The 27,632-nt window shown below is 51.9% G+C and overlaps 1 pseudogene across 1 annotated transcript in view; it reads right to left on the bottom strand.

The window, feature by feature from the left end:
- Window positions 1-24,065, bottom strand: part of LOC144581299 (CD99 antigen-like) — a 45,597-nt pseudogene extending 21,532 nt beyond the window's left edge. Inside the window, exons 1-2 of the transcript XR_013531915.1 lie at window positions 24,056-24,065; window positions 23,592-23,939 (exon numbers count right to left, since the gene is read on the bottom strand). The product of XR_013531915.1 is annotated as a CD99 antigen-like (transcript). The remainder of the gene's footprint in view (window positions 1-23,591; window positions 23,940-24,055) is intronic.
- Window positions 24,066-27,632: the final 3,567 nt, after the last annotated feature.

Consider the following 27,632-nt stretch of genomic DNA (forward strand, 5'->3'; position numbering starts at 1 on the left):
CTTCCCCGCTTCTCCCCCAGCCCCTTGGTAACCACCATGCCACTCTGCTCCTATGAGTTGGGCGTTTTTAGATTACATGTGAGTGTGTTTCGGTGGTAGGGTGTTAGCGTTTCTGCGCCTGGCTTACTTCACTAAACAGCATCACCTCTGGTTCTATCTACATTGTTGCAAATGGTAGGACCTCCTTCTTTTTCAAGGCTGAATACTATTCCACTGTGCCTATACCCCGTTTTCTTTCTTCATTTAATAGCTTTATGGGGCACAGTTTACCTACCATTAAATGCACTCGTTCTAGGTGTGTAAATTCCTGACTTTTAGAGAATGGGCAGAGTTGATGGCCCCGTTTCCTTCATGCGTTCTGCCCGACAGGCTGTTCTGTGGACTGCGTGTCTTGGCTGCTGTGAATGGCATGCGATAGATGTGGAAAGGCAGTGTCTCTCTGACATACTGAATTCCTTTCCTTTTCTTATCTCAACTATCTATATATGGGGACTTGCCCTGACTTGCTGGGAATGCCCGAAGGCTTAGAAGTCACCTCTACATGTCTATATATGTATTTTTGTAACAGAGAGACTGCTAGATCAATTCCTGTTTCTATTTCCTTGAAACTCTCTTCCCCAGAAATGACAGAACTTTGAGCTTCCTTAAGGCCTACCTCTGTTACTGCCTCAGTAGTAGGCATGACTTCTAAACCTCATGGGTATTCCCAGCAAGTGACAGCCGGTCCCCACCCTCTCCACCCCAACAAAGAGATTCCAAGAGTAGATAACATATTCTTTAGAAAGATGAGCTCTTTAGAAAGGTAGGAGGACTTAGTAATAAACAGAGAGAATCCTCAGAATGCTTAAAAAAAAACAGCAGCAGCAATGACAAAAACAAACAAACAAAAAACCCACACTTATGAAAGTGAAATACGGGTATTATTTTTATGTGTCATCCTTCTTACTTCAATAATTTCACCCTCATAAAGAGAAGATCACAGACACCATCACCAAGGAAACAAAACAAAGCAAAATAGGACAATCCCCTTCAAGTGACTCATCCTCGAAAACTTCAGGAAATACTCAGAAAACAGCAGTCAAGGGGAAAGGAGACTAATTCCTCGGAAGGTTTCTAAGACCACGGATAAAGAAAATGTGGCACACAGACACCATGGAATACTATGCAGCCATAAAAAAGGATGAGTTCATGTCCTTTGCAGGGACATGGATGAAGCTGGAAACCATCATTCTCTGCAAAGGGACACAAGAACAGAAAACCAAATGCCTCATGTTCTCACTCATAAGTGGGTGTTGAACAGTGAGAATACACTGACACAGGAAGGGGAAACATCACACACCGGGGCCTGTTGGGAGTGGGGGGGCTAGGGGAGGGATAGCAGGGGGTGGGGGGCTGGGGAGGGATAGCAGGAATGGGGGAATTGGTGAGGGAGAGTATTAGGAGAAATGTCTAACGTAGATGATGGGACGATGGAGGCAGCAAACCACCACGGCACATGTATACCTATGTAACAATCCTGCACACTATGCACATGTACCCCAGAATTTAAAGTATAATTTTAAAAAAAGAGGCCAGGTGCAGTGGCTCATGGATGTAATCCCAGCTCTTTGGGAGGCCAAGGCAGGCAGATCATGAGGCCAGGTGTTCAAGACCAGCCTGGCCAAGATGTTGAAACCCCGTCTTTACTAAAAATACAAAAATTAGCCAGGCACAGTGGTAGGCGCCTGTAATCCCAGCTACTCAGGAGGTTGAGGCAGGAGAATCACTTGAACCCAAGGGATGGAAATTGCAGTGAGCCGAGATCACGCCACCACTGCACTCCAGCCTGGGCGACAGAGTGAGACTCTGTCTTAAAAAAAAAAAAAAAAAAGGTAAAAAAGAATACCATGGTTCTGTCTTCTTCTCTCACTCACAGCAGAACGCAAGAAACTCAGGTATCAGGAGGCGGCCTTCATTCCCCAGGATGCCCCATGGCTGGAAGACGGTGGTCAAAGCAGGACCTCTCCTCTCAGGCTCCCTCCCACCCCCTTCACTGCCATCCATGCCCAGCTGCCTGACACAGAATACGCAGTCCAAGCCTGAGGATGGCTACACATTTCCACCGAAAGGGTGTGTCAGGTACAAAATTGCAGGGCACCAGGGAAACGAAGCATGATCTCGATGCTTCCCTCGGGCAGGAAAGGGCTCCTGGTTTGCTGAGTCTTTGCATCTGTCCCTGGGCCTTGGAATGGGACAGAGGGGGGTGTGCTGGGGGAAGGGGGCAGGTTTTGCCCACCCAGATGTTTCCAATTCTCCCCCAACCACCTTGGGCTTTCCGTCCATGCTTCTTGCTGGCCAGCCTCTGGCTTCACCGGCTCCTCATGTGCTCTTTGCAACCAAGCCACATTTTGGATTTTTCTAACGAAGACCCTGGGTGTATGTGTGCATGTCTGTGTACGTGCATGTGCACGGGTGGATGTGATTGTGTGTGCATGTGTATTTCACAGATGCATGTTTATGCATTCATGTGGTTTATGTGCAGGAATGTGTGTGGCCATGTGTGTATGCATGAGTGTGTGGTGTGAGCACACACGTGTGCATACCTATGTGTCTGTATGTGCATTGCATGTGTGTCCACACATCATGAGGATGTGCTATTATGTGCATGTGTATTTCATAGATGCATGCTTGTGTGTTCATGTGGTTTCTGTGTGTGCACCCATGTGTGTGCATCTATGTGCGTGCCTGTGTATGTGTGCATGCACGCCTGTGTCTGTCCGTCTGCTTGATGACACTGTCTCCATGGCCCGCGACCTCCCTGGCCCAGCTTGCCCCTCCCATCCTCCTCCATCATCACCCGAATCCACCGGCCTCGTCCTCCACATGACTTCCCATCCTGCTCATAGCCACTGACCTGGAACCCGGTATCACTGGGAAGCTCCCTTCTTTCCCTGCTCCACCTTCCCTCCCACAGTGAGGCTGCACCCACAGTGAGGACTCCCAGGCCCACTTAGTGTTCCTTCCACTGACCCCAACCCCTCCTCCATGGCTGTCACACAAACCCACTAGCAGGGGAGGGTACAGGCCCTGCCAGCACCAGCATCACCCCCGCACAAGTCTGCACTGCCAGCTTTCCCAGTGCTTCAGGACTACGGCTGATGTCACCACCGCGTGCCCAAACCCACTGCTCCCTGGACCCTATGCTCAGCCAACAGGGTCCAAGACAAGTCTGGTAGTGCATGGCAAAGGACACAGTGTGCCCTCCCAGCCTCCACCCCTTCTCCTGCCATCTGCCCTCAGCCCCTGTCCCTGAAGAACTCCCCGAGTCCCGCAGCAGGAGCTTGTCTCCCAGTCTTATCTGTGGGCTGGCGTCACTCCAGGATGGCTGAAGGACAAGGTCACCACAGGAGAGACAAGCCCAAGCACTCTATCAGGAACCTCGGGCCCTTGACCTCAGACTCCATCTCCCACAGCTGGGGCAGGCCCTCCGCTGCTTGCAACGCCTCCTTTCCCCAGAGTTCCACCCTCACCGTTTTCTCCTGGACTGAGAAACACTTAAGACAGCTCCACAAACGCCACACGATAGAGAGTAGGGGAGAAAGGGAGGGCAGAAGCTCTCGGTTTCACATAGCGGCCTTCATCACTCATACTAAGGCAGTCACACTCCCTGCTGGACTCTGGTGCTGCACACACCTCTGAGGCTAATCTTCCAGGTATGTGTGTGAGGGATGGACGCCCCCAGGTGTGTGAGGTATGGAGTCCCCCAGGTGTGTGAGGGATGGAGTCCCCCAGGTATGTGAGGGATGGAGTCCCCCAGGTGTGTGTGAGGGATGCAGTCCCCCAGGTGTGTGAGGGATGGACTCCCCCAGGTGTGTGAGGGATGGATGCCCCCAGGGTGTGTGAGGGATGTAGTCCCCAAGGTGTGTGAGGGATGGAGTCCCCCAGGTGTGAGGGATGGACACCCCCAGGTGTGTGAGGGATGGATGCGCCCAGGTGTGTGAGGGATGGACTCCCCCAGGTGTGTGTGAGGGATGGAGTCCCCCAGTGTGTGAGGGATGGAGTCCCCCAGGTGTGTGTGAGGGATGGAGTCCCCCAGGTGTGTGAGGGATGGAGTCCCCCAGGTGTGAGTAGGATGGACTCCCCCAGGTGTGTGAGGGATGCAGTCTCCCAGGTATGTATAAATGGATACAGATGCATGTGCTATGGGCTTGAAGCCTCATGGGGAAGCAAACCCAGTCAACAATCCCAACAGTGAGTAAACGAATCTCTCTAATGAATCTTCCATCTCATCAAAGTCCACGGCTCTCTTCATTTCCAAGGCCTCGTCTTCCAATTCATCACATTCCCTGGGCTTTTTCAGGTGGTGGGCAGGAAATTGTGGGCTCCCCACAGACACCCCTACTTCCCTTTTTGCTCCTGAAACTGACCTCCAGCAAAACCCACCCAGCAGGAGCTGCAAGCAGGCCCTCAGAAGAGGGAGCCTGGGAGAGAACGCAGGTGCCCGGTGTGGAATGTTCAGCTTCTCTGCAAACTTGCAAGGAGACCACACAATCAGCAGAACCCCCGACCTCCACTGCAGTTTCTAACAGGCCCACTCGAAGCTCCAGATGTTTCTGGTACAAGGCCAGGAAACTCACCAGGACAAGGGGGAATGGACCACAGATGTTATGAGTCACCCTGAGAACACACTTTCTTTTTTTTTTTTAATACGAAGTTTCACTCTCGTTACCCAGACTGGAGTGCAATGGCGCGATCTCGGCTCACTGCAACCTCCGCCTCCTGGGTTCAGGCAATTCTCCCACCTCAGCCTCCTGAGTAGCTGGGATTACAGGCATGCGACACCATGCCCAGCTAATTTTTTTCTATTTTTAGTAAAGACAGGGTTTCACCATGTTGACCAAGATGGTCTCGATCTCTTGACCTCGTGATCCACCTGACTCGGCCTCCCAAAGTGCTGGGATTACAGGCGTGAGCCACTGTGCCCGGCCAGAACACACTTTCTACTGACTCAAACCGTGTTTTTCGCTTCACATCAGCCAGGCAACTCGAAATGCAGGAGGGACCCACAGTGACATCCCCAAGGCCATGTGGCACATTTGAGCTCCTGCGGAAGGTGAGCAGGGCTTGTACAAAGTACGAATGCCCTCCACCCTGGCAATGGCAGGAATGCGCTCCACCTGGGCAAACTCAGAGAGTCCTTACCTGGATTCGATCCCATCCCATCCATCCCCTCCCCTCCCCTCCCCTCTACTACCTGGACTCCCCTCTCTCCCTCTCTCCCTCTCCCCTTTCTTCCACTCCCCTCCTCTCCTCCGCTCTCTCCTCCACTCCCCTACCTTCCCCTCTCCGTTCTCTCCCCCTCCCCTCATCTCTTTTCTCCCCTCCCCTCTCCCTATCTCCATCCCCTTCCCTCTTTTCTCCCCCTCCCCTCCTTCTTTCTCCCCCTCCCCTCCCCTCCCCTCCCCTCTACTACCTGGACTCCCCCTATCTCTCTCCCTCTCCCCTCCCTTTCACTCCCTTCCTTTCCTCTTCTCTCTCCCTCCCCTCCCTTCCTTTCTCCCCTCTTCTCTCCCCGTCTCCCTCCCCTTCCCTCTTTTCTCCCCCTCCCCTCCTCCTCTCTCCTTCTCCCCTCCACTCCCCTCTCTTCTCCTCCCCTCCAGTACCTGGATTCCCCTCCCCTACCTTCCCCTCTCCCTTCTCTCATACTCCCCTCACCTTCTCTCTTCCCCTCTACTCCTCCTCTCCCTCTCTCCTCCCCTCCATTATTCCTCTTTACCCTCCCCTCTCCATCTCTCCTCACCTCTCCCCTCTCCTCCCCTCCTCTCCCCTTCTCTCTCCCCCTCCTCTCCTTTCTCCCTCCCCTCACCTCCCCTCTCCTCCCCACCAGTACCTGGATTCCCCTCCCCTACCTTCCCCTCTCCCTTCTCTCGTCCTCCCCTCACTTTCTCTCTTCCCCTCCCCTCCCCTCTTCTCCTCCTCTCCCTCTCCCCTCCCCTTCCTTCCTCCTCTTTACCCTCCCCTCTCCCCTCTCCTCACCTCTCCCCTCCTCTTCTCTCCCCTCTCCTCCCCTTCTCTCTCCCCCTCCTCTCCTTTCTCCCCCTCCTCTCCCCTCCCCTCCCCTTTAGAGACAGAGTCTTGTTCTGTTGCCCAGGGCTAGAGTGCAGTGGCACAATCTCAACTCACTGCAACCTCTGCCCCTGGGGTTCAAGGGATTCTTCTGCCTCAGTCTCCCGAGTAGCTGAGACTACAGGCAGGCACCACCACCATGCCCGGCTAATTTTTGTTTTTTTTAGCAGAGACGGGGTTTCATCATGTTGGCCAGGCTGGTCTCAAACTCCTGACCTCAAGTGATCTGTCCACCTCGGCCCCCCAAAGTGTTGCGATTCCAGGCGTGAGTCACTGCGCCGGACACTTGTGTTCTCTTAAACCCTATCGTGATACCATTCACGTGTTCCACATAAAAATAAAAATAAGGTGGTTCCAAGATTCCTCCCACTTTTGGGTTTTCATAAGAACATAATCATTACACAGGAATAGCAGTAGCCAAGGACGTCATTTACCAGTGCTCTCTGGGTGCCTGCAGGCTTCTCCGTAGTAACATTCATTCTGCATTAATGGTGGGAGGATGTACACCCCGCCACTGGCCTGCGTGCCCCTGACGGAAATGTCCTATTCACTCCCCGACACTGGCCAGCGTCCAGTTCGCTCAGTCCCAGCATCACTCCGGATGCCCGCACCTGCTGATGACCACTTCCGTCCTCACCTGCCCCTGCTGGTTTTTCACACCCTTTGCCAAAGCCCACTAAACACGGAAACTTTCTGAACGTTCTGGAAAGGAGGAGGAGGAGGAGGTGCAGAGGGCATGTCTGTGCTCTTCCCTCACTGCGGTGTGCTTTGATGCCAGGCAAAGGGTTTTTCTTGGTGGTGTTTTTTTTTTTTTTTTTTGGAGGTGGGGTGGAACCAGTCACATAGTCTGCCCTTTTCATTCTAGGTTTGGGGGGCCTCTGGAAGGGTCCCCAACCTAGAGATAATCGTGGTGAAAAGAAAGCTCAGAACAGTGAAAGAGAAAATGCCTCTACATGCCAGGCACAGTCACTCATGACTGTTATCTCAGCACTTTGGGAGGCTGAAGCAGGCAGATCACAAGGTCAAGAGTTCCAGACCAGCCTGGACAATGTGGTGAAACCCCATTTCTACTAAAAAATACAAAAAAGGGGAAAAGGGGCACTAGGCACAGTGGCTCCTGCCTATAATCCCAGCACTTCAGGAGGCCGAGGTGGTTGGGTCCCCTGAGGTCAGGAATTCATGACCATCCCGGCCAACATGGATAAACCCCACCTATACTAAAATAAACAAAAAAACAAAAATCAGCTGAGCATAGTGACAGGCACCTGTAGTCTAAGCTACTCAGGAGGCTGAGGCAGGAAAATCAGCTTGAACCCAGAAGGCGGAGGCTGTAGTGAGCCGAGATCGTGCCCCTGCACTCCAGCCTGGGCAACAGAGCAAGACTCTGTCTCAAAGAAAAAATCAGCTGGACATGGTGGTGAGCGCCTGCAGACCCAGCTACTCCGGAGACTGAGGCAGGGGAATAGCTGGAACCCGGGAGGCGAAGGTTGTAGTGAGCCGAGGTTGAGCCGCTGCACTCCGGCCTGGGCGGCAGAGTGAGACTCCGTCTCAAAAGCAAAAAAGAAAAGAAAAAAGAAAATGCCTGAACACCGGATGGAGCAGCAGAAATTTCATGTGGGAATAGCAGCAGGCAGTTGATACATTTCTTACTATTTTATTCAAATGGTTGAAACACCCTTATTTTTCTGTTGCTAAAAACGGAATTGCTCTGGAAGTGCTGTCCTCTTTTTCAAGATGTGTCACCGGGGAGATGACTGGTCACAGGATACGGTTTCCAGGAGACAAAAGTAACTTCAGGGCAACTCAGACACACCATGGTGACTGCAGTTATCACCAGCACCTGGAGTATTTGCAAATGACCAGGAGTCCATTCGTGAGTGTTCTCACCACACACACACACACACACACACACACACAAAATCCTGCAAAGTCTGTGAGGTCATGCATATTTAAAACTATTCCACCATGAATGCATGTACATCAAGACACCACTTGCCACTGCATAGATACAATGTGTATTTGTCAATTAAAAGAAATAAACACATCATTAAAATAAATCTGGCTCCTAGATCTTTGGTGTCATAAATAGTTTCTGAAATACACCAGAGCACCATAGTTGCAGAACTACCCCAGGGCTGCCTCCAGCATCCTGTCAGTAAGTGGACTTGTGCCAGCAACTGAATAACTGAGTATAGAAAACACGACGTAATCGCTGCAACAGATCACGGACGAGAGCAAGGAATTCCACGTGCACCCGACAGCCTACACTTTAGATGTGGCCGCTGAGTCACACACAGACTGTTCACGCCAGGGAAAGGCATGAAAGCAGGGGCTGGCAGTGGCCCCTGGGCTCTGGAAACTTTCTCTGCCTGTGAACTACACATAGGAATGGGCTTTGTGTCTCTAGCCATAGTTAAACTCGCCTCTCTGTCTTACAAGCTTGAAAACTATATACAGGTGCCCAGGCACCATGGCTCACACTTATAATCCCAACACTTTGAAAGGCCAAGGAGGGAGGATCGCTTGAGCCTAGGAGTTCAAGATCAGCCTGGGCGACAGGATGAAACCCCGTCTTTACAAAAAAAAAATAATGCAAAAATTAGACAGGTGTGGTGGTGCACACCATGGTCCCGGCTACTTGGGAGGCTGAGGTGGGAGGATGGCCTGAGTCTGGGGAGGTTAAGGTTGCAGGGAGCTGAGATTGTGCCACAGTGCTCCAGCCTGTAAAACAGAGAGAGACCCTGCCTCAAAAAAATAGGCAGAATGTGGTGGCTCACGCCTGTAATCCCAGCGCTTTGGGAGATTGAGGCAGGCAGATCATTGAGGTCAGGAGTTGGAGACCAGCCTGGCCAACATGGCAAAACCCCTTCTCTACTAAATTAGCTGAGCATGGTGGCGTGTGCCTGTAGTCCCAGCCACTCAGGAGCCTGAGGCAGGAGAATCTCTTGAACTCGGCAGGTGGAGGTTGCAGTGAGCTGACATTGCACCACAGCACTCCAGCCTGGGTGACAGAACAAGACTGTCTCAAAAGAAAAGTGTGTGTGTGTGTGTGTGTATGTGTAGATATACATTCTGAAATATATATATATAATTGGAAACATACATATATTCAGAAATATATAAACATTACAGATTTATATGTGGAATTATATGCAGTTTAACCACCTGCATGTGTCTGTGTGTGTGTGTGTGTGTGTGTGTGTGTGTGTGTGTATTTCAAAAACATATATATTTTGAGCCTCAAAACTCCTGAAGGAAAGAGTTTTGTTTGGGCTGGGCTGAGCATGCCTTTTACATGAATTTATTTCTGTGTGTGTGTGTGTGTGTGTGTGTGTTTCAAAAACATATATAGAGAGAGAGCCTCAAAACTCCTCCAGGTAGGAGTTTTGTTTGGGCTGGGCTGAGCATGCCTTTTATATGTATATATTTCTGTGTGTGTGTGTGTGTGTGTGTGTGTGTGTGTGTGTGTGTGTTTCAAAAACATATATAGAGAGAGAGCCTCAAAACTCCTCCAGGTAGGAGTTTTGTTTGGGCTGGGCTGAGCATGCCTTTTATATGTATATATTTCTGTGTGTGCATGTGTGTGTGTGTGTGCACATGGTTAAATTGATTATAATTCCTTGTCTGAGGTGGCCCAAGGTGACATCTTGGCTTCATCCTGTGATGACAGCACGAGGGTGCAGAGGTGATGTAACAAGCTAAGCTCTTTTCTGTAATTTTACTATACGTTAGGTAAGAAGTGGGAAGCTTTCTTTTGTTCTCCTGCCATCACTCTGGGACCGTCCCCTGAGCTGTGCCAAGTTTTACATAAAGCCAGAGAATGGTATGAAGGTTGGGTCTGGGCTCAGCACGTCTCACACCAGCGGCTCTCAGAATCTCCCAGCGAGGGGCTTGGGGAGATAAGAAACCCCGGGTCTCAGCCCCAGACATTTTGATTTTGTGGTCTGGGGTGAGGCTCATGAATCTGCATATTTTTTCTTTTTTGAGACAGAGTCTTGCTCTGTCCCCAGGCTGGAGTATACTGGCACGATCTCTGCTCACTGAAACTTCTGTCTCCCGGGTTCAAGGTATTCCCCTGCCTCAGCCTCCTGAGTAACTGAGAGTACAGGCAACTCCAGCACACCCAGCTGACTTCTGTGTGTGTGTGTATTTTAGTAGACACGGGGTTTCACCATGTTGGCCAGGATGGTCTCGATCTCCTGACCTCATGATCCACCCACCTCTGCCTCCCAAAGTGCCAGGATTACCAGCATGAGTCACTGTGCCCGGCCAAACCTGCATTTTTAACAAACTTCAGGGTGATGCTGAAGGACTCTACCTTCAGGAGTTTTGGGGCTCAGAGGACAGCAAGGCAGGGCTACCCGGGGTTCCCCACTCTCTGTCCCTATCACCCCTTCCGCAGGCAGATGCTAGCTCCAGGTCATGTCCCTACAGGAAACTGAGTCATTACCTCCCAAGGCTAATGTGGAAACGGGAAACTGACTTAGAGTCCTCAGGACTTTTTCCAGCCTCATCCCCAGCCACTTCCCAGCTGGTGTCTCACACTGGTCTCTGCCCTGTTGGTTGGGAATAGCTCCAAATAACCCCTCCTCCACCAGTCCCGGTCCCAACTGTTAGCCCTTTGCAGAGCCCTTGGTGTCTCTGTAAAATGATGCAAGGCCAACACACACACACACACACACACACACGATACATAGACACACACACAGACACAGAGGCACACTCACAGACATACACAGACACACACACACAAACACACATACACAGACACACAGGCACACACAAAGATACACACATAGGCACACACACAGAGAAACACAGACACACAGGCACACACCAGAAACAGACATAGACACAGGCACACACAAACACACACAGACACACACACTCAGTAACACAGAGACACATACAGAGACAGACACACACAGAGACACACACACAGGCACACACAGACACACAGGCACACACATACACAGGCAGAGGCACAGATACACAGAAACAGACACACAGGCACACAAACACACAGTCACACATACAGACACACACATAGACAAACACACACAGAAAGACACACGCACACAGTAACACACACAGAGACACATACTGACACACACACAGAGACACAGGCACACTCACAGACACAGACATACACAGACACATGCAGAGACACACAGGACACATACAGAGACACAGGCACACACACACACACGGACACACAGGCACACATACAGATAAACAGGCACATACATGCAGAAACACAGACACAAACATACAGGCACACACACAGAAACAGACACACACAGACATACAGACACAGACACACAGGCACATATACAAACACACACATACATATACAGACACATACATAGAAACACAGACACACAGAGATATACACAGTAACACACAGAGACATACTGACACACATACACACACACAGAGTCACAGACACAAACACAGACACACAGGCAGACACACAGACACATACACAGAGACACAGGCACACACATACACACACACAGACAGAGACACACAGGCACACACACACAGTCACACATACAGACACACACGCACAGAGACACACACAGACACATACTGACACAAACACACACAGAAACACACACAGACACAGAGGCACACTCACAGACATACACAGACACACACAGGCACACACACATACACACACAGGCATATATACAGATACACAGACAGGCATACACACACAGAAACACAGACACACAGACACACACAGACACATACAGACACACGTACTCACAGAGACACAGACACACAGGCACACACAGAGACACACAGACACACACAAAGCAGCTCAGATTGTTCATTACGGCTTTGTTATTCAAAGCAGTGACATTTCACGAAGTCTCGGCGAACACTGAATTAGCACACAGCGAACCATTGCTCCTAGGGAAAGACCGGGCTAGCTTCCCAGAGGTCATCAACCCATCAACACCTAAGCCCGTCTTGCGTGGGTTTCTGTTTGAAGACACGGTAGTGAATACACATCGTGGAGTCACTCACATTGGTCTTGAAGCTGATAGCACTGAAACTTGTGCCTAAATGAAGCTCATCAGGTGTGTATTTCCGCAGGAGAGCATCCTAGCTTCCCCATACTTAGGGACGTGAGGTACCACCTCAGCAAAGACCTGGGGATATTTGAAAGAGCAAATTCACTGACAAAAAGTGGGAAAACACAAAACCCAGCACTCGAGTAGACCTTGAAGAGAACCCTGTTGACCGTATGCGGTGGCACAAGAAGGCAGTGAGTGTTTTGCTTTGTTGAACTTCAACTGAGAACACGGGGTATTGAGAAGCTCAATTCTGGCCAGGCGTGGCGGCTCACGCCTGTAATCCCAGCACTTTGGGAAGCCGAGGCAGGTGGATCCCCTAAGGCCGGGAGTTCGAGATTACCCTGGCCAACATGACGAAACTCTGTCCCTTCTAAAAACACAAACAATTACCCAGGCACCTGTCATCCCAGCTACTTGGGAAGCTGAGGCAGGAGAATCACTTGAACCCGGGAGGTGGAGGTTACAGTGAGCTGAGATCATGCCACTGCATTCCAGCTCTGTCCTGGCTGACAGAGTAAGACTCCGTCTCAGAAAAAGAAACAAAAAAGAACTTCAGTTTTTCTGCTGTTCTGTGTATGTAGAAAACATGCCGGGTGTAAGGAGAGGAACAGAAAGGTAACGACTGGATCTGGGCTCTATACCACGGTGATGAAATAATCTGCACAGCAAACCCTCGTGACATGTGTCTACCTATGGAAGAAACTCTCACGTGTATCCCCGAATCAAAAATGAAAGTTCCAAATAAAAAAAAAAAAATTACATGCCGGGAATATTGATCAGAGGATTACACATGCATTTTAGCAAGTTCACAAATACAGAATCCTTGAATGATGAAGGTTGTGTGTACACAGATTAAAACAATTAGGGTGTTTGTCATGGTTTCCAAAATATATCATTGCCTTTCTCAGAAAATTTAAAAGCCCTCACCCTTGCAATATCCTGTGAATTAGGTTGTTACACAATGGGACTGATACAGGGGTGTCCTAGTCGGGGGAGGGAAGGGTCACAGAATTTGGGCCCCTCATCTGCCTCATTGCATCCTCTATCAGGCCATGAAAGTGTATCCCTTCTTTCTGAACGGGGAAAACTTCTATTCACCCCTCAAGGCTGTGGCAGAATGTCACCTTCTCCAGGAAGTCCTCTGTGATCCTCTTCCCTGGCCAACCCACATTCTTTCTCACAAGCATTTGTAAGAGGCGATTTGTAAGGGCTTTGCAGTTTAAGGAGCACAGCTGCAGTCTCCAGTTCTCAACTCCAGCAGCAAATGACACACATCTGAGGGGTTTTCCTAAGTCCTGATGCCCGAGCCAATTAAATCAGAAACTTTCCGAGGTGAGACGCAGGTGTCTATATGTTAAAGCCTACCCATGTGATGCAAACATGTGATCGACTCTGCAGGAGGCACCTGTTACAGATTCTTACCTCCTTAGTATGTCTTAAGAGGGCTTGTAACTTCTCTTCTACCTCTGCTGACTTACCCACGCTCTGCTAAAAATAGCGCCGGCCCCTCCAACCTGTTCTCCATGCTATTACCCAAAGAGGGGCCTTCAGCAGGTTAAGTGTCCCTGCAGAGCTGTCTGCATCAAACCCTTCAGGGGAACTTACATCTGCACTCCTTGGCAACGGCAACAGAGGCAGCCATGATACGGCTCTGCAGCTCCTATAGTCTGAGATGAACTGCAGCCTCCCCACCCTCACTTACTGCTTCTCTACAGGGTGAGACAGTCTTCCTCTTCCTTACGTCTGTCTTCCTCTGCTCATTCTTGGAAGCTTAGCGTCCAGGGGGGGCCCCTCCTGGGAGAACTCTCTCTGATGCCCTGAGCGAGTGTGGTCCCTGCTCTGTGCTTCCAGACCTCCAGGGCTTCCATGCCCAAATTGATACCCTGGTCGTTACTGCCCAGGCAGAGAACACAGAACAGGGACCAGGTATGTCTTCTCTGTGCCCACAGCAAACAGCACCAAGAACACAGGTAGCATTTAACTTCAGCCTATGTTGGCTAAAGGAATACACAAGAGAGCCAAGGACTGGGAGGGAGCATGAATGGCAGGTACGTGGATGGATGGGTGGGTGCATGGATGGAAGGGTGGGTGGGAGGGTGCATGGATGGATGGGTGGGAGGGTGCGTGGATGGATGGGTGGGAGGGTGCATACATGGGTGTGGCGGTGGGTGTGTGGATGCATGGGTGGGTGGGTGGGTGGGTTGTGGATGGATGCATGGATGGATGGATGCATGGATGCACGAATGCATGGCTGCATGGGTGGGTGAGTGGATAAATTAGTGAGTAGGTGAATAGTTGGGTGGATAGCTGGGTGGATGGACGGCTTGGCTGGATGAGTGGAAGGATGGGCAGTGATGGGATGGATGGTGGATAGGTGGATGGATGGTTGGGTGGACTAATGAATGGGTGGGTGAGTATGTAGGTGAATGGATGGATGGATGGATAGATAGGTGGATAGATGGGTAGATGGATAAATAGATGGATAGGTGGATGGATGGATGGATGGATGGATGGATGGATGGATGGATAGGTGGATGGGTGGATGGATGAATGGATGAATGGATTAATGGATGGATAGATGAGTGATGGATAGATGACTATCAATTGATGAGTGGCTGGATGAACTAAAAGGATGGATGAATAGATGGATGTATGTGTGGATGGAAAGATAGGTAGATGAATGGATGGACTGACGAACAAATGCATGAATGGATGGATAAATCAATGGGAGGATGGATGGATGGACAGGTGCATGAATGGATACATAAATGAATGGAGGTTGGATGGATGCATGCATCGATAAATGAATTGATGAGTAAGTGAGTGGCAGGATGGATTGATGGGTGAATAGATAAATGGATGGATGGATGCATACATGCATGCATGCATGCATGAACGAATGGGTAAATGGTTGGAAGGACATATGGACACCTAGAACGCAGAGACCCTGAGGAGCCGGAGAGGCCTTAGTGACTGGTCTGAGACAAGACTCAAGGGAGTTTTCTTCCATATAAAAATGCCCATTGGTGATTCAGGACATTCTCCTCCCTTTCAAGTCACACAAGTGGTGAAGGCAGGTCTGTTTACCCTGCAAATGAAGCTACCAACTCCCAAGCCCAGCAGCCCCTATGCCCAGGTGGGTTGATGGATGGATGGACGGACGGACGGACGGACGGATGGATGGATGGATGGATGGATAGATAAATGGGTGGGTAGATGGCTGGGTGGGTGAGTTGGTGGGTGGATGAGTGGGTGGATGGATGGACTCATGTCCATGAGCATTTTTCCCCACGCTGATCACGTGATCACCAGTAAGCTCCTGAACTCTCTAACACCAGCATCTTTATCTACAAAAAGCCCATGAGATACATCTTAAGGGCTTGCTGAAGAGAACAAACTGAATGCTCTTTGAAAAATGTAGTCCACAGCACGGACATTCACATTCGAGAACCAGTCATGGGAAGTCACACGTAGGAGGGGATGAGCAGAACATCCGGTAGAATAACAATTCAGCGGTGTTTGACAACTCAGCCACGCAGAACCTCTGCAGGGCTTTTAAAATTCCTAATAGCAGGGTGCAGTGGCTCCCGCCTATAAACCCAACACTTTGCAAGGCCAAGGCAGGTGGAAGGCTTGAGTCCAGTAGTTCAAGACTAGCCTGGGCAACAGAGAAACACCCTGTCTCTACAAAAAAAAAAAAAAAAAAAAAAAAAAAACTAGCTAGTATGGTGAGGCATGCCTCTGGTCCAAGCTACTTGCGAGGCTGAGGTGTGTGGACTGCTTGAGCCCAGGAGGTTGAGGCTGCGGTGAGCCATGACTACACCGCTGCACTCCAGTCTGAGTGACAGAGCAAAATTTTGCCTCAAAAAATTAAAAATAAAAACACATAACATGTCTATAAAGCAGGCTACCCAGAGAGTCCTGGGCAAGAGTGACTTTTCCAAGCTTCCTGCAACGCGGCCAAAGCTGAGAACCACGGGTCTAGGTCAGCAAGAGCCAATGGATGGGGGTCAAGCAGGTCTGCATCTGAAACCGTCACCCAGAAATCAGGAATGCAGGAGGGATGGGCACCACAGATGCCGGTGTATTCTTAGCCTGCACTCTGTAGGATTAAAATATTAAAATATGCCCACTAGCCTGGACAACAGAGTGAAACTCTGTCTCTAACTACACACAAGAGGCTCAGAGACCAGGGGTTCAAGGCTGCTATGAGCTGAGATCATACCACTGCACTCCAGCCTGGGCAACAGAGTAAGATCCTGGCTCAAAAAATAATAATAATTTTGTGGTCTGAGCATGGTGGCTCACGCCTGCAACCCCAGCATTTTGGGAGGTGGAGGTGGGAGATTTGCTTGAGCCCAGGGGTTCGAGACCAGCTTGGACTACATAGTGAGACCCCTATTCTACAAAAAGATTTAAAAAATTAGCTGAGTGTGGCACATGCCTGTGGTCCCAGCTCCTCAAAAGGCTGAGGTGAGAGATACCCCTGAGCCCAGGAGGTCAAGTTTGCAGTGAGCTACCATCATGCCACTGCACTCCAGCCTGGGAACGTTTAAAATAAAATTTAAAAAAAGATTACAAGCCACCACCAAGTAATACATTCATGATATGAAGAGTGTGTAAGGAGCTTGTGGACAGCTGTGGCTGTCCGTGTTGTGTGTCTGCTGGATGCTGTGTTAGACCACAACCACAGCCTCTTGAGTAAAGACCTCAACACAGGGTGGGGCCGCTACCTTCATGATGGTCTCTGCAGGGTCCACAGAAGTCACGTGTTCATATCTGTCTCCTGCTTGCCACATCCAAAACTTCCCCGTCCTGCTATTCTAGGTATGAATCTCTGCATAAAATGCCTGACACTTTCCTCTCTGTGTGTGTCCCTTCAACTGCTGAGAACGTTTTGTGCTGAATTCATCGAAGACAGTCCCGTGTTAATTCACATTTAGAAGCAAACCTGCTCCCCGCAGAAAAAGAAAACTAGCAGCCGCCGCAGGAGAGGCGGACTGGCAATCTTTGAGACCCAGCAGTAGTTACAAAATCTCTATGCCTCCACAAGTCCCTTGGCCCTTAAGGACAATGCAGTCTGTTTATTCTTGTCAGCATTCCCGTCCATCGTCTTCCTGCAGATACGAAGGCTCCTTCTGGTCAGCATCCCCTCGTGGATCAATGCTTGCCAAGGCGTATTTAGACAATAATTTTGCAGGGTCAGGCAAAGCAGACACAAACAAGAGGCTTGTCTGGCTGCCCTGTGTCCCATGAGTAATGTCTGCAGAGTCTCTGCAATGTAACGGCTCTGGCTGGTCTGCCACCTCCTCAGGAAGGCGGTGTAATAACCAATTACATTATTATTATTATTATCATTATTGAGACGGAGGCTCACTCTGTCACCAGGCTGGAGTGCAGTGGCGCCATCTTGGCTCACTGCAACCTCTGCCTCCCGGGTTCAAGTGATTCTCCTGCCTCAGCCTTCAGAGTAGCTGGAAGTACAGGCACCTGCCACCATGTCTGGCTAATTTTTGTATTTTTAGTAGAGATGGGGTTTCACCATGTTGGCCAGGCTGGTCTCGATCCCTTTACCTCGTCCTCTGCCTGCCTCGGCCTCACAAGGTGCTGGGATGACAGGCGTGAGCCACCTCGCCTGGCCCTAGTTACATTGTTAACAGCTTTTAAACAGCGCCCTCGGAGAAACGCTTTGCTTGGCTCCCTGAGAAGCGGCAGCACAGCACTCCTACAGGTGCTTCTCAAAAGCAGAGGACCCGCCCCAGCCTAGAACACCTCTAAAAGTTGAGAAAGCAAAGTGCTTTAAAGGGGTGTGCGACCGCTTTCAAACTCATCCAGCTGCCGCCTGTGGCGACAAACAGGGTTTCGATCTCAGCCCAGCCCACCCAGACAGAGAGCGCGAAAGCAAGCTTTGCCCATCCTGCTTCTTCAGCAAGGCTTTCCACGCAGCCCACGCGGATTTTCTCCTCTCCTCGGATGAACTTTCTTTGCAAAGCCGGGTGGCTGCATGGTCCTTTCACAGCCCACTTGAAAAGTGCTGGTCTGAATCTGACTCGCCGGGGAGAAGAAAGAAAGTTTCTGGCTTCCTGCTGGGGGAAATGTTCTTGTGATGACTAGGAGACCGTATGAGGCGAGGTGTGGTGGCAACCCTGAGTCATTCTAAAAACAAACCCGAAAACACGCCCATGGCCATCTCCCCAAAACTCGCCAAGGAACCACACCAAGAAAGAATACCCAACAGAAAATGCAAGAAGAGGAAGTCCTTCTGGTCTCTAGAGATGTGAAAGATACCTGTTGGACAAACAGTATCTAGAAATGGTGGTGGATAACTGTGTTTCAGCCAAGAGACAGGATTCAATCAAAAAACAGCAGCAGCAAAGCCTCAAGCCCTGGACAGTGTGCAGCCTGCAGCTACAGCAGCACCAGGAGACCACGTTCACAAGCAATCCCCACCCCACGTTTCCAGCAGGGAGAACGCAGGGGAACCACTGACGACAGGTGAAAATAAAACCTCACGAGCCTGGATGCTGAACCTCAGGACTCGGAATGAAGAAGCTTCCCTGCCATCTCATTCTCTCCCGCGAAGACTCAAAAGTCCTTTGTCTTTCTCTTGCCAATGCTCTAAAAACGGACTGTTCTTTGCTGAGGACGCTAGAGCAGCTAGAATTCCAACCCCCCTCCTTGAAAACCACCCATGCCTGGGTCCCTGCCATGTATCAGTGAAAAGCGCATGACAATACAGTTTGCTTTGTTTTCCCCTTGTTAAGCTGTCTTTGGTTACAGGAGTCCCTTCCCAGTAAGAATGTAGGACAGTTGATTTTAAAAATGATTTTTCAGGTGGCTCACACGTGTAATCCCAGAACTTTGGGAGGCTGAGGTGGGCAGATCACTTGAGGCCAGGAACTCGTGGCCAGGCTGGCCAACAGGGTGAAACTCCGTCTCTACTAAAAATACAAAAATTAGCCAGGTGTGCTGATGCACACCTGAAATCCCAGCTATTTGGCTGGCTGAGGCAGGAGAGCCACCTGAATCCAGGAGGCAGATGTTGCAGTGAGCGGAGATCCTGCCATTCATTGCACGCCAGCCTGGGTGACACAGCCAGGCTCTTGTCTCCAAAAAACATTGTTTTTTCCAGTCTGGGCAACATAGCAAGACCCTGTCTCTACAAAGAAATGTAAAACTGGCCAGGCATGGTGGTGTGTGTCTGTAGTCCCAGCTACTGCAAAAGCTGAGGTGGGAGGACTGTTTGAGCCCAGGAGGTGGAGGCTGCAGTGAGCTCTGGTCAAACCCCTGCTCTCCAGTCTGAGCAACAGAGCGAGACCTCCACCTCACAAAATTACTTTTCAGCCTGGCCAACACAGCGAAACCTCATCTCTACTAAATATACAAAAAATAGCCAGACATGGCATTGCATGCCTGTAATCCCAGCTAACCAGGAGGCTGAGGCAGGAGAACTGCTTGAACTGTGAGCCGAGATGGTGCCACTGCACTACAGCCTGGGCAACAGAGATTCCGTCTATAAAAAAACAAAACAGAACTTTTCTTCCTTTGCACCCCTAAAGACACGTAGGTCTTATTTCTTACCATGTCTGTGAATCACAAAGGACACGATTCTTTTCCCCTAAAGTAAGGAGAGTGATCTGAAAACGTTCAGCCCGACTGAAAAGCACCACAAGCTCCATGTAGCTAGTGAGAAGTCCACCTCCCTTGGGGAAAAGACACCTAAGTTAGAAAGCATTCCAGACCGTATCCATGAAATCCTGCCAGGATCTTCCTAAGTGCCCAATTGGTGAAAGTGTCGTATGAGCTGCATTTCTTTCTAAATGACAGCATGTAACCAGCGTAGGGCCTTCCAGAAGAAAAGTGACTTACAAACAAACAAATGTAAAATCACGTTCTTGAATACCTCCAAAGTGTAAAGGCACGTATTTGTCCTCACATGAAAACTGTGTCTCACAGACAGAGAAAGGAGAAAGAGTGAATGCAGGGAGGTTTTTTGTTTGTTTGTTTTTGAGACTGAGTCTCTCCGTGTCGCCCAGGCTGGAGTTCAGGGACACGATCTCGGCTGACTGCAACCTCTGCTTCCCGAGCTCAGGCAAGTCTCGTGACTCAGCCTCCCAAGTAACTGGGATTATAGGCGTGCACCGCCACGCCCGGCTAATTTTTGTCATTTTAGTAGACTCTGGGTTTCCCACGTTGGCCGGGCCGGTCTTGAACTCTTGGCCTCGTGTGATCCCACTGGCCCTGGCCTCCCAAAGTGCTGGGATTACAGGCGTGAGCCACCTCACCCGACCTAAAGCAGGAGGTTAAATACAAAACAATCAACTTTTACCACAGCCAAAAGCTGGCAGAAAATCAAGGCAAACTCGCTGAAGGATAAAACCCACTTCCTCTGCCCAGAAGACAGCAACGTTCCCCTAATAACTTCTGCATACACACCCAGGGGCAGGAGACAGAGCTCCGGAGAGGCTGAGAAAGCGAAGCGCAGGCTTCCTCTGCTGCGGTGAGGGAATCCCGAAGAGACCTGGTATTGTTCCACAGATGTGGGCCCATGTAGGGGTTTGGAATTTTTCAAACTGCCCAGGCCGCTGTGCCTGCTGGGGTCAAAACAGCCTTTTCTGGAAAGCAGGGATGCATCGGGTGTGTTCTACGCTACTGTCAGGGATGGGACACTCCCAACCGCAGAGCCAGCCCTAAATCTGTGCCTAGGCATAACTCCCAAGCCCTCCTCCCGGTTTTCTTCCCTCAACACAATTGGCACTTGGCACCAGATGAGTTCCTTGTGCTGGGGCCTGTCCTGGGCCTCAAAGGATTCTGAGAGGCTTCCCTGAGCAGCCTTTTCCACAGCAGGATGGTGGCAGGTCCCACCCCAGGGTGGCCACCAAAAACTGTCTGCAACCTTGGCAAAGGGTCTCCTGAGGGCCAACGTCACCCTGGGAAGTCCTGCTCTCTACAAAGCTGGTGCCTCCTTGTTTCCTCTGCAGCCTTCCCCCAGCTCCATCCATCCCATCTATGCCCCTGAGTATTTATGAAGACACCAAGGAACACGGGCCTGGTTCCCCGAAACGCTGAGATCAGGCAGGGCTGTCGGCCTCTGTGAGAGACCCTCCCCCTAGGCTCCGTGGGGTTTTGCAGCCCGATGCATACTGCTGCAGGAAAAGTGCGTTCTGAGCATCACCAACTCAAAGTTGAAGTTTCCTGATGAAACAACACGTGTATTAATATGACCGGGACAGGGGGTTTCCATCTCCATCTCTAGTAGGGTGGCACTGGAAAGCGGGGGTGACAAGGGTCCCCCAAGGACACCCAGCAGTGCTGAGGGCCCGGCTTTCCTCTGCGATTGGAAGGACAGACTGGCCCCTGCTATCTGCCTGTCTGCCGCCCTCACCACCCACCCAACCCCTGTGCAGCCACCCTTCCCTGGACGCGAAGTCTCCGCCGTCTCAGGGCTCCTAAGCCCAGTCTGCTTCCAAAACTAGGGAGCTCCAGATGAACACTACTGCGGGATTAAAAAGTGTGCAACGCCTTGTTGTGAGCTCAGAGAAGATAAGGCTTTTGCCCCCTCTCTCCTCCATTGACCTGTAAAGCCGGACCAGCTGGCAATTCTGTCCCCAGGTCTCCAAAACCCAGCCAAGCCCCTCATCAAGCTCCACCACTTGGAACGCCTGAGTTATTTAGTGATGGAACCATAGCGGTCCTTGTCGCCCTGTGTGTCCTGTCCGCCTGTTTGGATGCCTCTCTTCTCCTGGAAACTAAATTCTTCAGACACCAGAACTCTTTGGGATATATTTTCCTGCCCCAAGCACACGGCAGCTGCAAAGGAGGGAATGAATGAATGCATGAAGGACATGCGTTAGCGAGACAAGTGAAAACGCCCTTCTGCAGGTGCCTTGGGAGCAGATGCAGCTGATCAAACCCTGCAGAGCCCTCCCTGCTAAGGAAAAAAGAGAAACAGGAAGCCGCGTTTGGAACCTCCCTGCGGGCTGTACACGCCTCCAAGTTTTACAAAACGGAGCCAGCCACACTGTCAGCTCTACCAAGGGAAAGCGCAATTTCCAGGATACCCGGGACGCGCGGGCCGGGCGCGGTGGCTCAAGCCTGTAATCCCAGCACTTTGGGAGGCCGAGGCGGGTGGATCACGAGGTCAAGAGATCGAGACCATCCTGGTCAACATGGTGAAACCCCGTCTCTACTAAAAATACAAAAATTAGCTGGGCATGGTGGTGCGTGCCTGTAGTCCCAGCTACTCGGGAGGCTGAGGAAGGAGAATTGCCTGAACCCGGGAGGCGGAGGTTGCGGTGAGCCGAGATCGCGCCATTGCACTCCAGCATGGGTAACAAGAGCGAAACTCCGTCTCAAAAAACATACAATAAAATAAAGAGCGTGTAAACCCCTTAGCAGCTCCTCCCTACAAACAGAGACCAGGCCTCTTCACCGCAGCTCCGGGCTGAGCTCGACCCTATGAACACCAGCAGGAAATTTCGCGGCACAAACCGGGCCTCCTCTGCCCTCCCAGAGCTGGGCGTTCCCGCCTCTCATTCCTCAGTTTGTCCAGCCCTGATAAGGCTGGTCAAGTCTACACTGCCTGCAAGCCGCTCTTCTTAAAAGCCTGCCCACAGGAAGGGGCAGAAACGCACCGTCTAGTGGAATTGATAGCACATCACACCCAGCGGGGTCCCCGTTTTCCTTTCGACGCGAGGGAAACAGAAAAACACCAGAAAATAATAACCAGAACGAGGCCCGGTTTAGGGCGCGGGAGGGTGACCGTGGCTCCCCCGTCTCTGGATACTTTTTCTGTTTTCCCAACTCTCCAGCGCTACACATGGACAATCTGGTAACCACGCGTTTCTTTCAGAAATTCCCGGGGCCTGCATCCACACCGGAGTTTTGAACGGTTTCAGGGCTCAAAGTTTGTTTCCAACTGTTCCTTCCCCTCCCCCGCATCCTCCGGGCTCCCACCGATTCCAAATTTAGGCCCGGGACGCAGGGCGTGGCTGCGAGAGGCGAGTCCGGGGCGGCCTCCGCGCGCGGCCTAAAGACGCAAGTCCCAGACCCCGAGGGGAGAGAGCGGGGTGGGGTCAGGGGCTGATGCCAACGGGCAGAGAGATCCGTTAGAAAGTCGCCGGGATTAGGAAGAATGAAATGCCACCTCTCCCAAGGTCACCCCCAAAATTAAGAGTTTGCGCCTCCGACAACAAACGCTGACCTTCTCCCTCTGGAATGCGACTCCCACCCGGCCCCAGGAGAGAACTGGGGAGAAAGTGGGCGCCCCCTCCATGCCTGGGCCCCGCTGGCCACAGCGCGTCCCGCCGCGGTTAGCAATTCCGCACCCGCAAGCGGATCCCCAGGCCCGGCCCGCGCCCCACGAGTCCCCCCCGCACCCGAATCCCGCCGCTGGCTCACCCGGGGCGGCCACCAAAGCGCCGAGCAGGCCGAGGAGCAGCAGCAGCGCCAGCGCGGACCCGCGGGCCATGGTGCGCCCAGTGCGCGCAGGGACGCTCCCGAGTGCAGCGCGCGGGCGGTAGCGGCGGCAGCGAGACTGGCACCCCTGGGCCGTGTAGGGCGGAGCTCGGAAGGACCCGAAGGGGGCGGGTGAGGGGAGCCGCCCCGCAGGCTCAGCCCGGGCCGCGCCCGCCCGGCCCCGCCCCACCCCGGCCTCGGCGCGCTTAGGAGGGGCCGGAACGCCGGGCCGGGGGAGGGGACCGAGAAGGAGGCGGGCGGGGCCGAGGGGAGCACGGGACACCCCGCTCCCTTCCCAGCAAACCGTGGAGTCCACACATCCGCGAGCCAGTCTCCAGGACCCTCAGGGGGCGCCGACCCGGAGCAAAGAGAAATCTAACATTCTCAGGAAAGTGAGGGTCCCCCACCTGTCTGCATCCCCGTAAATTGCACGCCCCAGGGAGGCCCCTAACTATAGTGGCACAAAACTGCCGCGCTTCTTGAAAACCTGTAGCCCCCAAATCCCCTCCCGACTCGCCCCTGCAGCTTATTCTCCGCCCCTTGCACGAGGACTCCCTCGCCCCCTGGTCAGTGGTGGGGGCAAAAGAAGCTCCCAAGTCTCCTGCTCAGCAAAGTGCGGGCCCCTCCCTCCCTACACTCCCTCAATGCACGCTTCTAACTAGAGCAACACAAAACTGCCGCCCTTCTTGAAAACCTGTAACTCCCCCTACTTGCCCCTGCAGCCCCTTCTCCGCCCCTTTCACAAGGACCCCTCACCTACCCCCATCCCAACCCCACACTCGCACCCCCACACCCTTGTCTCTAGTGGCAGCAAAAGAAACTTTGCCCCCAGCTTGGGAAAGTGCGGGTCCCTCCCTGTCTACACCCCCTAAAATGCACGCCTCTAACTGCAGCGAAGCGAAACTACAGCGCTTCTTGGAAACACTTGGCCCTCCACACTCGCCCCTGCAGCCCCTTCTCCGCCCCTAACAGAGACCTTCCCCTGCTCTGCAAAGGACACTCTCCAGGCTCCCCTGCTGGGAAAAGTATGGGGTCCCCTCCCAGCTGCTCGGGAGGATGGGTGGGGTCCCCAAGAGGAGCAAAGAGCAATTCCCTCCCTGCTCAGGAAGGCGTGGGCCCCCGCTGCCTCCACAGGCAACTCCCACCCCATGTACTTTCTGGCGCATCCGAGCTGGGGCGGAACCCAGGAGGGTTGGCGGGGGCGGGGGCGGACACCCCCTTTGCACAAGACCAACAGGATCCTTGGAGGTGCCTCTGCGCTCAGGCAGTTTAACCACCCCCCCAAAAAAAACCCAGGACAAAGTTGGGAGTGAGGACTCCTGGTCATGGGGATTAGTGGGGTACAACAGGGAACTCCATCGGCCGTCTCAGTCTCTGGGGCACCTGGGCCCTAGCCCTGGGCGTTGGCGACTCGCCTTCCAATGGCCTTTGAGTCTGGAGATCCCCAGTCGCGCCGCCGGCCACAGCTGCACTGCAGGCCTCCCCACACTAACAATCTGCTTTCTGTGAACACCTAAGCCTATACAATGCTAGCCATTTTCCTGAGGGGCAGCGGAACAACTTTGCAGACTGAGAAGCATCCCTCCCTTGCATTCCACCCTTCAAACTGCCCGCGAAAGGAGTCCAGCTAGGCCCGGCGCAGTGGCTCAGGCCTGTAATCCCAGCACTTTGGGAGACCAAGGCAGGCGGATCACCTGAGGTCAGGAGTTCGAGACCAGCCTGGCCAACGTGGTGAAACCCCATCTTGCGTGTGGTGGCTTGCACCGGTAGTCCTAGCTACTCAGGAAGTCGAGGCAGGAGAAAAGCTTGAACCGGGGAGGTGGAGGTTGCAGTGAGCAGAGATCAGGCCATTGCACCCAGCCTGGGTGTCAGAGTGAGACTCCATCTCAAAATAAAATATTTGAAAAGATCTATTCTGAGCCAAATAGGAGTGACCACGACCTGTGACACAGCCCTCAGGAGGTCCTGAGAACATGTGCCAAGGTGGTCGGGTCGCAGCTTGGTTTTACACATTTTAGGGAGGCATGGGACAGCAATCGAATACATTTAACATGCATGTTGGTTTATCCAGAAAAGCAGGGCGACTGGAAGCAGCGGGGCTTCTGGCTTGTAGATAGACTGTAGAACTTTCTGATTGACAATTGCTCGCGTTTCTCTGAAGACCTGGGATCAATGGAAAGGAATGAGTGAAGGGAAACGATTGTGGAGACCCAAGTTCTTATTCCAGCAGGCAGCCTTCAGCTGCCAGGCGTCAGAGAGAAGAGGCTGTAAAGCGGTTTCTTTCACCACAGAGGTGTCATGAGGCATGTTCCACCTCACTTCCTATCACCGCCTCAAACGGTCTCTCTGGTTAAACTTTAAAAGCTGTGTGGCTGAGGAGAAAGTCCACTCAGATGGTTTTGAAGGTGGGACTGACGGGGAGGGTGGGCTTAGAATTTTATTATTTGTTTACTTAATTATTGAGGTGGAGTCTTACTCTATCACCCAGGCTGGAGTGTAGGGGCATGATCGCAGCTCACTGCTACCTCCACCTCCCGGGTTCAAGGGATCCTCCTGCCTCACCCTCCTGAGTAGCCAAGACTACAGGTGCCGCCACCAAGCCTGGCAAATTTTTGTATTTTTAGTTGAGATGGGGTTTCATCATGTTGGCCAGTCTGGTCTTGAACTCCTAACCTCAAGTGATCCGTCCATCCCGGCCTCCCGAAAACTTATATTTTTGGTTTACAAAACCCTGTGCCATCTACTGGCCCATTCCTGGCCCGGCACACCTGCTGTGCAGCCAGCTGAGCCTGGGGCTCTGAGCTGTCCCCTGCCTGCCGCCATGCCCACCCCTTCCTAGGCCACCTTTGCCCCTAGGTCAGAAACCTGCACCCCAGGGACCGGCTCAGCTGTGTGAGTGATGCGTGTCTTCAAAACTGACAGTCTGACCTTGCACACCTGCATATAAGGAGGATAAATTTTTTCTTTTTTGTTTTCTTTTCAGCCAGCAAAACCCCAGCGATGTAATTGCACTGTAGAAGCATGAGGAAAAATGCAACCATTCTCCATGGAAGCATCACCTTCAAAGTGTTGCCTCTGCAACACTTCATATGAGCTTCAAAGTTCATGCCTCTGCATGAACTACCCACCCAGGGACCCTTCCCTGACACTTTCTCCCACACCTGTCCCCCAACCCCCATGTGCCACTGACTGTCTCCCAGTCAGCACTTTCTTTTTCCATGGCTGTAGTCCTGGGCTGGGGTCGAGGGAGGGAATGGACCCTAGGTCAAGGCAAGCAGGAGGACCTTGGGGCTCTCTCAGAGAAGCAGGGGGATGCTTCAGCTCGCTAGGGATTTTGGCATCATGAAGCAAGAGAAACCCGGGTCTCCGTGCTGTCTCAAACGCCAAACACCGCCCCCCCACCAAGAGCTTGCTGCTTCTTTCTCCCTAGTCACCTCCAAAAGAAACGCCCTAGCCTGGACCGCCTCCAGCCTCTGATATTTGGATGGCTCTGCAGCAGAAGCCTCTCTCTGACCGTCTGTCCTGTTCCAGCAGAGCCTGAAATCTGGCTGCCTTTCAGGGAGGGCCACAGGTCGCTGTCATCCGCTATAATAAAGACACAACAGAGGCTTCTGAAGGCCAGGCTTTGAGGCTTTGTATTTATGGTCACACAGATAAGCACAGGGACGCGTCTGTTTGTGATTCATTTAGTCAGATGCCTTTGGCCTTCTGTGCTTTCTGTCTTGTTTTTAATGCTACCTTTCCTTGGCTCAAAATGCGAATTTCCGTAATATTCTGCAGACACTCTGCAGCTGGCCCCAAGAGACTCTCACCTGCAGAATGAAAATTAAGTTAAGTGAAAAGGCCTTCTGAATTGTATCCGGAAGAATTAAATTAATTGAAAAGGGCTTCTGAATTCTGAATGTATCCAGACGCCATGAGAAGCATCTCTTGAAGGCCCGAGCCAGGCTAGGCGAGTGATGGGGAGCTCCCTGCGGGGGCAGC

The sequence above is a fragment of the Callithrix jacchus genome, chromosome Y, assembly GCF_049354715.1.
Source record: "Callithrix jacchus isolate 240 chromosome Y, calJac240_pri, whole genome shotgun sequence".
NCBI classification, from domain to species: Eukaryota; Metazoa; Chordata; class Mammalia; order Primates; family Cebidae; genus Callithrix; species Callithrix jacchus.